Here is an 11,380-nt window from a genome sequence, read left to right as displayed (position 1 = left end):
TCAGGATGCTCCAAGGGAGAAGTGGGTCAAATTCTAAGGGTCCTTGCTGCATGGCTCATTGATGTAACCAGGCTAAGAGAAACAGATCTTCTTGGTCTTATCTCCATGTCCAATGAGGACATTGTCTAATATGAAAGCAGCCAATATTTTTCCATGTGATTTGGAGTGGCTCATGAATTGTAAAAGATGTGGATGTTGCCCACATGAAAAGACAACAGTTATTTTAAGACTAGTCAACACTCCACCAGTGGGTGAGGTTTGGAAGTCATCTCACTTCCCCAAACCCAGGATGCATCTTGTGTGATGGGAACTCCTGGGCACAATCCATCCACGAAGACACCGTCTTTCTCTTCTCTCCCCTCCTCTGGAACTGGGCTTCTTTGTACATGAGGCAAAGAACAGACAATAGAACCCAGTCCTCTTGGCAACAGATCCAAATTTAGTTCTTTTGAAGAAGGATTTATACTACTTCATTCATTTAAACATAAATATGAGGGAAGATAGAATCTCAGGTAGAAATGAGAGATGAAACTCTGATGAGGAGAAAAAAGAATCAAAGACTAAAAATCAAACAAAGAAAGGAGGTTACTGGCTTCTTACATTCAGTACTTATGAATCTTGGATTTAGAAAGGAAATGTCCTCATTGCCAAAATGAAGAATGGACTTTAAGCAACCACTGACCCAAGGCAAGAAACTAAAGCCTTCTCTTCCTGCATTTCCTCATCTGTAAGATGAAAAAGCACTGGTCTAGACTCAACTAAAAATCACATTGACTTTTAAGTACAAAAAAGCCACGGTGTTTTTTTGAAGGGCTATGTGATGGCTGAAGATTAATACAAATATTCAAACATTTATTTTCTGCTACATGCCTGGTACTGTGTTAAGCATTTTTTTACTTTAATTACCCCACTTAATCTTCATGACAATGAAGGCAGTGTATATTATCAACTTCACTTGACTGAGAACAAACTTAAAGCTAGACAAATTAAAGGAATATGCCCAAATTCACACAGCTAGAAAATGAAAGTGCTGGAAGTCCAAACCCTGGTGCATTCATGCATTTACTCAGCAAGTATTGATTACACATCTATGATGTCCCAGACACTGTGCTAAGTACCTAGGTGCCAGGGTGATCAAAAACAGATATGTTCTTTGACCTCCATCTACCAAAGAAAACGAATAGGAATTAGTTACACCAACATGCATTAGAAAAGCAACAAACAGAGGGAGAAGAAGAAGAGTTACATGGCACTTGGGGAACCAACAATGGGATTTGACCTGGTCAGGAAGGTTGAGCAAGGCTCCCCTGAAGTGCCTTGAGTTGAGAGTTTCGAGTGAAGATAGGAGGGAAGAACATTATGAGTGAAGGGAACAACAGAAACTGCATGTGCAAAAGTCCTGTAGCAGGAGGGATCATGAGTACTATGGGGGTCAAGGGAAGGCCAATGTGACTGATGCCAAGACAGCAAGAGAAGCAACATACAAAAATGCAGATGGGGAGAGGCACAGGACCAGGCAGGCCATGCAGAGCCTTGTGGGCCAAAGTGAGAAATTTCACCTTCCTCCTAAGAGCAATGGAACTCCACTGAAAAGTTATGAGCAGGAAAACATTGAGCTACCAAATTAGATAAAAATTGTCTTCCTTACTTTGCCAGTGAAAATGATATCAATTAAACACCAATCTAAGGGAGAGGGAAGGAAACAGAAGAAAGAGGACAGTGTCTTAGGCTTTTTCTTCTTGAGGGTGTTGACCTAACCACAGATCATTAACAATAGGGTAAATAGAATACAGTGAAAAATATGCCATGAAAATCCACAAAGGGTCCAACGTGGCTTCTAAAATGCTTTGCTGGTGGAAATCTTGCACTAGTTCTCAGTCATTCTTAAAGCACAGTTACAGGAGAAACAGATGAGTTTGCCTTCCTTTGTCTATAAACCAACAGATTTAAGGAGCCTACTCACCCAATGTGGTGGTTAGTAACATTAAACACATATAAATCATACACACCAATGCCTAACTTTTGATATCCTGCATTTTAAGTTATTGCAAGTGTTCTGAATGATGTGTGGATAATTTTCTCTCTGTTAATGGATGCCAGGCACCTTTAAATATAGAAGTATCCTCCTAGAAGGAATAAATTAATAAAATGAAGCACATCAAAGGTAGATTTTATGTATTTTATTGAAGTACATATGTTCATCAGCTCTGAGAAAGAACTGTGGCATAAGAAAAAGGGTTTGAGCACCCAAGATTTTCAACCATTTCTAGGAAAACCAGAAGTATTGTGCTCACTTATGGTGACTGAACATACTATTCAGGTTTTATGATTATTAATAAGGTTTTGAACTTAAAGAAATTTTCTTATAGATTAAAAAGGAAAAGAATCTCAATTTCAGTTCCGTCTATTTTAGAAAGGACAAAGCTTTTCTCACAGATCTTAAAAGAAGCAGAAATGGAAGGGAAACCAGGAACATTCTAGAAAATGAGTCTTTCATTAATTTGGACTCTGCACAGCAGAAGAAACATAAGATAAGGCCATCTTTGTGATCTCTATATGCTCTGTTTACAGATCTGATACTCACATATCACCCTTTGCAACACTTCTAACAAATGGAATGCCCTGAAAGTGACAAGATGTGGCTCTCTGTGTGGAACACTTACTCTGGGGAAAGCCAGCTGCCTTATGAGGTGACTCAGGTACCCTTACAGAGAGGGCTTTATGGTGAGGGGCTAAGGCTTCCAGCCAGCAGCTATGTGAGGGCACCATCTTGGAAGCAGATCTTTCGGCCTCAGTCCAGCCTTCAGATGACTCTGCAACTCCAGCCATCAGCTTGAGTGGCCCTGAGCAAGAACCAACCAGCTTAAATGGCTCCCAAGTTCCTGACCTATAGAAACAAAGATAAGAAGGTTTGTTTCAAGCCTGTAAGTTTCAAGGCTTACATAGCAATATATAACTGATAAACCGTATAATAATAGTAAAAAACTACAAACATGTATTGAGTTTACTGAAATATAATCTCCTGGTAGAAAGGAATCATGTCTATTTATCTTGCCATTGGCACCTCAGGGCTTGGCACAAAGCCAGTGCTTAATACATATGTAGTGATTCAGTAAAAGTGTAAGACCTTAGTCACATGGCTGATATATTATGTACTTTACACATATTTCCTAATTTAATTCTCCCAGCTACTCTATGAAATGTATTTATTATCCTTATTTACAATCTGAGGCTTCGCAAGATTATATAACTAGATTCCTGAATCTCTGACTCCAGACGCACGGACAGGGTCTAATCATGCTGATGTATGTTTTTGCACTTGCTGTGCAATCAGCTGGAGACACGGTCTCCCTGCAGCTCTTGAGACTTAGAACTCTGACCATGGAACCAAAATGTGTCAACACTCCTGTGGAGACTGTAGCCAGCTTATGCTTCTGCAGGAAAGCAGAAGGAGCTCAGCTAGTTAGGATGGGAAGATACATGTCAGCTTCTAGAGGGGGAAGGATGGGCAGGACCTGCACAAGGTAAATAGAAACAAGCTAGTGTCCCTCTCAGCAGATCCTCCCTCCCTCTAGGTGGCTTCACACAAGTCTCATCTCTGCCATTGGCAGCAACCTTTTAGACTGGTTCAAAACCACAGAAACAAAGTGCCCAGGTCTGTGCAGGTTTCACAAGACATCACCTGGATTCTCCAAACACAGCACACTCTGGGGATTAAGTTCTTGGATCCAAGACCCCGGATCACATTCCTGACCCCTCACTAAGCCCTGAGGGAAAAATCTTGAGTTGTTGAAAATGAGGTTAAAAGAGATTAACCTACCAAATCCAATGAACAATCAACACATAGTGAACACTAACCACACTTTTGCGTAACTAAATATGTTGTTTGTTGGTGGTAAACTGGTTTATCGTTTTAAAACATAAAAATCTGGAGTATCGATATAATTTATTAAGAGCATGAAGGTTTCCTTTTGTGCTGTTTCAGGGCTTTTAGCTTCATTTCATAAAATACTGTGGCTCTAGGATGAGATAAAATTAAACTTGGAAATAAACTTACCAGTATTTGCCCTTACGATTCTATCTAGTCCTACACTGAGAATGGCTAATTTTTTCTGAAGATTAAATTTTAAATAGCATTTCAGAAGCCAGTGTGCCCCATGAGAGAATCTCAAGGTAATGTATCTTAATTTCCCCCAATAAACAGCTTATTTTTCTGGTGGAAAGAGTGGAAAATGGGAAACACATTTCAAATTTTTTGTAGTTTTAAATTATTATGAATACATAATACTTGTACATATTTATTTTTATGTCAAAATGGTTTTAGAAGAATAATGACTCAGAAAGAAGCTCATATAAATCCAGGGAAAAGGCAGATTACTAAAAAGTATGTATATTATGATGCTCTCACACTAAATATATAGAGAGACATATTTATGTTTACATACAGAAAAGACTAGGATAAACCCTAAATATTAGCTTTGCCCTCCATTTACCCTCCTTCTGTTTCTTTCTTCCAGTGCCTATAAGTGCCTATTGTGTATCAGGCACCGTCCTAGGCTTCAGGTCCCAGAGATAAGGCTCAGGTTTGCTCTCAAGTAGCTCACAGTTCAGTGAGAAAGTCAGCAAAGTCAATAAATGCTTGGAAAAAAACAGACTTATAAAAGGCAGTGATATGCTTAGGATCTGTGTCCCCACCTAAATCTCATGTTCATTTGTAATCCTCAGTGTTAGAGATGGGGCCTGATAGGAGGTGATTGGATCATGGCGGTGGATCCTTCATGAATGGTTTATCACCATCCCCTCAGTGCTGTTCTCATGATGGTGAGTGAGTTCTCACAAGAGCTGGTTGTTTAAAAGTGTGTAGCACCTCCCACCCACCTTGCTCCTGCTCTGGCCATAATGTGCCTGGTTCCCCTTCGCCTTCTGCCATGATTGTAAGTTCCCTGAGGCCTCCCCTGAAGCTGATGCTGCCATGCTTCCTGTACAGCCTGCAGAACCGTGAGCCAATTAAACCTCTTTTCTTTATAAATTACCCCATCTCAGGCATTTCTTTATAGCAGTGAAAGAACAGATTAATACAGGCAGTATAGCATACTGGTTCTTAGAAGCTGCTTTTGTGATCAGCAGATAGACCTGAGGACAAACCATAGTTTTATACTTCCTAGCTTAAGCAAATTATCTCATTTCTCTAAGCTTCAATGCTCTTGTTTGCAAGTAAGGATAAAAATAGCTACCCCACAGATAACTGTAAGGGATAAAAGGAATCATATGAACACGAAGCACTCAGCATGAGAGTTGCCCATAGTAAGCACTCAATAAACGGCCCCCATTGACTTTATCACAGAGGGCATAGTGGAAGCCTAGAGGAGGCTAAAAGGCTCATAAAGATCAAAATCCCTGAGCTGATCATCATTACCTAAATAGGTAATGATAAATCACAAACACAGAGTTTGTGTTCTTTACAGACCAATCACTGGGCAAAACCTGCCACTGTTATCTTACAAAAATTTCCAGAATCTACATCACCAAACGCATGTCTAAAAAGATCATTCATTTTTTTCCCCAAAGCTTTTAGCTTCACTCATGTTTGTTGCCCCTTCCAAAGGGTCCCAGGGCAGCCCCCAACAGACAGCAAAGTCAAAAACAGCTCAAAGGCATCCACCAGAGGCCCCAGAAGGCTGACTTCTCACATTTCTTCATTTTTTCTTTCTGCTGCTTTTTCTAGCCATTTCACTGGAAAATGTAATTCCTACCATAATTAAGAGTTCTTAATCTTACTTTCTTGAGAGGTAGCATGGTGTGAGAGAGAAAGCCCAGCCCTCAGAGTCAGCCAGTCCTGAGTCTGAACCCCATGGCTCAGAGCCCAGAAACCTTGAGCAAATAACGCATGCCTGTCTCTGTCCTAGTGTTTTTGCATAACAGTGAAAATAACTATCTTGTGGAATTGGTGTGGACATGAAAGGAAGGTGACTTATGGAAGGTCACTCACTGAGTAACCAAAACTTGGCACATGCTCAATAAATGTTGGTTTTCTTTTTCTGTCAATAAAAATGATGTGTTGACTGTATTTACACACACATCTTATAACTGTCACTTAATGCCAATATGCCCTCATTCTCTCATTGTGTGTATTCAAATGCAGAGTAAATAAGCCTTTCAGATGCTTTTAAAGTTGAAACCCAACTGAATTGATTACATTTTGAGGGGAGGCTTTGCATCTATCATTCATTTTTAGCATAATCAGACAATACTGACAAGAGGAGAACTGAAAACAACATTGCTCAAATTGGTTGAGCTCCATTAATTACCATTACCCAAAAGTCTGAGTGAAAATTCAGCTCAGCTAAATGGCACTATTCTCATTAGAAATCATATTAAAATTTTGCAACTGAAGGGTTAATATACTCCAAGGTACCTTTTTTGAATAGGCCAGGTTTTGTCAATTTGCCTCTGCAATTTCTAAAGTATCTTTATCCTTATATCCATCTTCTCTGTAGCCTCCCAAAATAAAGAGTTAAATCTCTGTCTTCAATAACCACAAAACCTTCTAACTATTCACCCCTGGATTCTGTCTCCTCACTACTATCTATCTGAAACACAGAAGCCAGAGTAACACTTCCATTTTTATATCAGCATCTGGTAAATAGCCACTGACCAGTCTCCCCAGTGATACCCTGTCAGTCTCCCCATTGATACCCTGTCAGTCTAGCTGCTCCACCATCCTTCCTCTCTCCAGACTTCAAGTTCAAGGAGCTTAATGCGTCAGGGCAACTTGCCCTCCACCAACTCTAGTTAATTCACGTCCAAGTTGGCTGTCCCTATATGCTTATAAGCTTTGGATACTGCCTATGATCCACCAAATAAAGTCGAGATCCCTTGGTATGGTATCAAGGATTCTCATAATGGGATACCATTTTCAACCTTATTTACAAATAATACGAATGATATCCTAAACTAGGATATCTCAACACTTAATATGCGCACGAATGATTTGAGGATCTTGCTTAAACTTTAGGTTCTGATTTAGTCAGGTCAGAGTGAGGGCCTGAGATCCTGCATTCCTGACGAGGGGATGTGGATGCTGCTGTTCCACAGACCACAACTGGAATGCCCTCTGGTCTTAGTTAATTGGTTGATACCTCAAAGTCAAGCTCAAATGCACCTCCTCACTAAAATTTTCTCTGATTTTCTAAAGTAAATATGAACGACTTCTCCCTGGAATTCTTGTATGTTTGATTGGGAAATCAATCACCAAACAGGCCCAGCTGGCAGAGTTTTCATATACATTTCCATTTTAGGACAAGTTTTATTGTTTCCCTCTAAGTTGACCCAAGCATACCTTTAAGTGATCTGCACATTCATGATTAATTCTGCACAGTAATTAAAGTACTACAGGAAGCTCCCATTCATTCAGGGTAAAATAACCAGAAAAATGTGAACAACCTAAATGGTGCAGAATTGCATGATAATAATTTATGTTCATAGTAATAACCCAGAGGCATAGGGAGCCTAAAATAACTTCTGAATCATCAAAGAAAGATTAAAATTATATTCGGCATATTTTTGTATTAAGTGAAATTGTGTTCTAATTCTCTGAAAACTGACATATGGGGTATGTGTGTGTGTGTGTCTGTGTGTGTGTGTGTGTGTGTGTGTATGGTGTGTTCTGATTCCTTGAAAACATATAAGAAATGTGTAATTGTCATTGTCAGTTACATGTAATATTTATCACCCTTAGCACCAACTCTGTGCCTGCCATTCCCCTATCACACATCCACACACACTCACATGCACACCCACCCACACGATTTCTCAGAAAATAAAATAGGAAGGCTCAGATTCTACTATGCTTCCAAATTCCCAAAATAAACTCCTTGGAGCCCTCTTTTTTTTCCCTAAAATTGAAGACCCTGTAATTATCTGGACTAAGCCTAGATGCAGGCTATTTCTCCATTGTTATATATTCTCATAATGAATGCATATTGTTTTTCATTCCACAGGGATTTGCAATGGGCAACATGCATTCCCATACTAAAATCTAAAAAATGAATTAAATATGCAAAAGAGAAAAACAACAGCCAAATACAAATGAAGCCAGGAAGAGCAGTTGCCTGGACATGGGTTTTGTAAGGTGTTGCCTCATTCTTGGCCTGGAGCCGGGATGTCAGTATGCTTAGGTCTGACTTCCTGCCTCCACTACCTCTTTCCTTTCTCTTTCCCACAACCTGCCAGGTAGTTGGGTAGGTTTTACCCCGTTCTTCCACTCTGGGACTTGTGTATACACATATCCTCCTTTTTCCAGAGGTGATGTATGCCTCCTGTCCTCCCTGGGAATATATTGGAATTCTTGCTTCATTTACTAGGAGAATAAATCACACATTTGTTTAATATTTTCTTAAAACATGACAATCAATGCATTATTTCCCTAATAAACTATTGTTCCCTCCCCCTACCCACCACTTCCACTCCAATGACACTTTCTTTCATCCAGAAGTCTACCTCCTTCCAAGGAAGTGGGACGTAGGTTTCATTCTGCACGTGTGTGTTTACCTTCCAGGCCCCCAGACTTTGGCCAAGTGAGCTTCATTATTGGCTGAAAATCTCACTTCCTATCAGTGGGGAATCCTTCTCATCCTCTTGGCTTCCTTAACTCTGGCATCATTCACAGTGGAGTCTAGCCATACAATCAGGAAAGCTTTCCCCCAGTGGGGGTGAGCCTAGAGTGAGCCCTGCAATTGCCAATGGGCCCCAAAGCAGCAGGAGGTAAGGACTAGCTCTTTAGCTGACACCCATGCCATGTCCTGTTTGTTCCTCCAGAGCCTGGCTCAAGAAAAAACAGATGATGGCCAAGCACAGGCTTCCCTGGGGCTCTCATGGCTCCCCCAGTTACTTTGGGGGAGGCTTTTCTCGGACATTTAATAGTCTGTATGCGCATGCAGCTATATTTTGCATGGTTGACCCAGCAAAAATTAGAGTGGAGTCTGGGTCAAAACCCTGAGAGAGAGAATAGGCAGGCACAGATGCAGGACTCAGGACTGTCAATGGAAGGAGGAAGGGGAGGGCCATAAGCCTTTATCTTTGAGGCCCCTTCATGGATACTTAGTCTTTGAAAGAAGAGATTCCCTTCCTAAAGAAGGAAACTAAACTCTACAGAATAAATGTAGGTCAATAGGAGAGACACTGGGACAAAGGTGGAGTGGCTGTGCTGCAGAGGGGAAGACTGGGAGTCATTGCCAGGCTAGAAGGAAGACCCAAGTGAGTCTTGAGTGACAGGGCCACTGGGGGGCGGGTTGTCCACAGGCTGGGGCCACTGCCAGTGGAATGCCCAGGGTGTCTTGGTCAGTAGGAGAAGGAGTGTCTGTATCTTAGTTCTCAAAGAATGAGGGAAGGAACTTCTTTCATAAGGATCAGGAGACTAAGTGGAAGTTGAGCAGGCCTGGGCTGTCGCTTAGCAATGGTCACCCACTGCAGCCATCAGTCTACCAGCCATGGAGCATTCAGTACAAGAGGCTATACTGGCCTCCCTCCCACAGCTGACCCATTGCCTGTGGACAACCCCATGTTGTGGCCCTAGACACTTTATAGTAGACTAACAGAGCCTTGACCTTTTGTAAGTGGAAGGGAAACTTTACACCCTGACCGAATTAGGACTGGGCAGAATGGATTGGAAATTTCCTCGAGCCAGGACAGCAACTGTACAACATCCTGCCTCTGCTACACAAGCTCTCTCTTGCATTCTCCTTGCTTTACATTCTGTCTTCAGCTCCTAAGAGTCCTTTGGTTTCTGATTGCCCATAAATTGTCTCCTGCTTGACTCAAAGCTTCAGGGTTTATGGTGGCCTGTTTCTTATAAATCTACCTTGCTTCTTACACACAATTTACCTTGACCTCCGCTATTTGTCTCTGTCTTGATTCGAAGCGTTGGACTTCCTCTTATCCATGACAAATACCTGGTTCTTTCAATCATGTTTTATTTTCCTCAGGCTCACTTTCTTACTCTTTATTTACATTGACTTCCATTTACATCCATTACGTAAAAATATTTAAAACCATCATGAAAAGTGCAGTCTTCACGTAGTGAAATGTTACTAAAGATGAAGACAGAGTCATATCAGGATTTCATACATGACCAAGTTCTTAGCACTACGTCAACTCTCTTATTATCGTGAGAGGCTATGTGATAACTATGATGATGCATACTCCACAATAGTGGGCCTCATTATTTTTTTTTTTATACAATCAAGGCACAATGTATTAGAATGGGAAGAGACCCTGGAGATAATAAGACACAACCCTTCCATTTTACAGAGGGGTAAATTGTGGCCCAGAAAAATTAAAAGCTTTGCCCCATATCATAGGGTTAATCAGTAAGGATGCTAAGGTCAAAACCTGGGTCTCGAATTTTCTGGTTTAATACTCTTTCCACTATGTCAAAAGGTGATTCGACATACATAAATGAGTAGAATTGGATTTTTTTTAAAAAGTCAAAGTTTCAACAAGTGAAGCTCAAGGGGAATTTGTTTCGCTCATTCATTCTGTTCCTATTTATTGAATGTCCACTATATGCAGGCACTGTACTGGGCAAAGGAGATGAAGTTGTGAGGAAGCAGATGCCAATCCTATGAACCTTAAGCATTAAGCAAATATTCTTGCAAATCAATTACCCCATATCTCGCTGATATTCAAATGCAACTACTTTTTAAACATCAAATTTGAGACACGTTGTACCATCAATATGTCTTATGATGAAGTTGGCCTGGAAGGGAGTCAAGTTCTTCTGGATTGTATACGAATTTGCTTCTTTCACCCAGGTCACTTTCAACATGGGATTCCTTTTAAACTATACTCTCCATTTGAGGTTTTCTGGACCACACTTTTTATTGGACTTTAGACCACAAACCTGCAAGATGATCACCTCCTGATTCTCTCCTGAAAAGGAGAGACTTTTCTTTCTCCTTCCATCTGGGGCTAAGGTTGAAACTGGCAAGTTTCCTTGCTGTCCCTTTCTACATGCTGGGTTCATTTCTCGTGTGCCCTTACTTCCGTAGGCCAGCTTTGTGTGGAAAGTCTCATGCTAAATTCTTCACCTTGAGCTTCTTTTCATGAACTTTCTCAGAAGTATGCACAATAATGGTGCATTTTACAATTAGTGGCATCTTAGGTTCTATAAAATATAATAATTATAAATTGTGAAAAAACAGTGCAAAATGGTACAAGGTAATATAATAGGTGACCTAATTTAGATCAAAGGCCTCTATGAATAAGTGACAGGTAAACTGAGTCCTAAAGACTGAGACAAGTGGCCCAGGAGCTAAGCATCTCAGACAGGGAGAACAGTTTGTGCAAAACTCACTTAGATAAAAAAAAAAAAAAAAAAAAA

The 11,380-nt window shown here is 40.6% G+C and overlaps 1 long non-coding RNA gene across 1 annotated transcript in view; it reads right to left on the bottom strand.

Moving 5' to 3' along the window:
- Nucleotides 1-2,871: 2,871 nt before the first annotated feature.
- The window catches only part of LOC131382498 (uncharacterized), a 32,633-nt gene continuing 24,124 nt past the window's right edge, over nucleotides 2,872-11,380 (bottom strand). The window contains exons 3-4 of the long non-coding RNA XR_009212024.1: nucleotides 10,901-11,164; nucleotides 2,872-2,887 (exon numbers count right to left, since the gene is read on the bottom strand). This is a non-coding gene — a long non-coding RNA (uncharacterized LOC131382498). The remainder of the gene's footprint in view (nucleotides 2,888-10,900; nucleotides 11,165-11,380) is intronic.

Source organism: Hylobates moloch, unplaced genomic scaffold, assembly GCF_009828535.3.
Source record: "Hylobates moloch isolate HMO894 unplaced genomic scaffold, HMol_V3 SCAFFOLD_33, whole genome shotgun sequence".
NCBI classification, from domain to species: domain Eukaryota; kingdom Metazoa; phylum Chordata; class Mammalia; order Primates; family Hylobatidae; genus Hylobates; species Hylobates moloch.
This window is presented reverse-complemented; position numbering and strand designations above follow the sequence as displayed.